The sequence below is a fragment of the Mus caroli genome, chromosome 14, assembly GCF_900094665.2.
Source record: "Mus caroli chromosome 14, CAROLI_EIJ_v1.1, whole genome shotgun sequence".
Classification (NCBI taxonomy): Eukaryota; Metazoa; Chordata; class Mammalia; order Rodentia; family Muridae; genus Mus; species Mus caroli.
The window spans coordinates 77,257,955-77,258,505 of NC_034583.1; positions in this window are offsets into that span (position 1 = coordinate 77,257,955).

The following is a 551-nucleotide window of genomic DNA, read 5'->3' on the forward strand; positions in this document are numbered from 1 at the left end:
AGTCCTGGATCCAAGATGTGCTCCCTGCTCCTGAGGCAGAGGGCTCCTGTGCAGGGCAGACCACTGTCTTCCAGCTTGGAGGGTGCCGGATGTCTGCGGCCCCAAAGGGTACTGCCTCAGCGGCTCTGTGGCTCCCGCCTGTCCTAGAAGCTGTCTGCCTTTGTGGTCCTCACTCTCACCTGTGCAGACTAAGTTCGGCGGAGTCCTGGAGCCAAGATGGCGCTCCCTGCAGGGCGGATCACTGTCCTCTGGCTGGCGAAATTGATAAATTTTAATTTGGGGAAAATTTTCCTCTATGATAATTCATAGTCAGTTTCAAGCTGAGAATATTTAGGATAAATTTGTCATTAATACCTGTTGAATTTCACAAATGTGTATTTATAACAAAGGGGAAATCATAAGTATATAATCTATCTAGTTTGATATATGAGCATTTTTAATATTATCATTTCATATTAAATCTATGTGTTTTGAAGGAGAGTTAATTATATCATTTATCATGGAAACCCACTGACTTTTTAAAACAGTATATATTTAGGATATGCTCTATA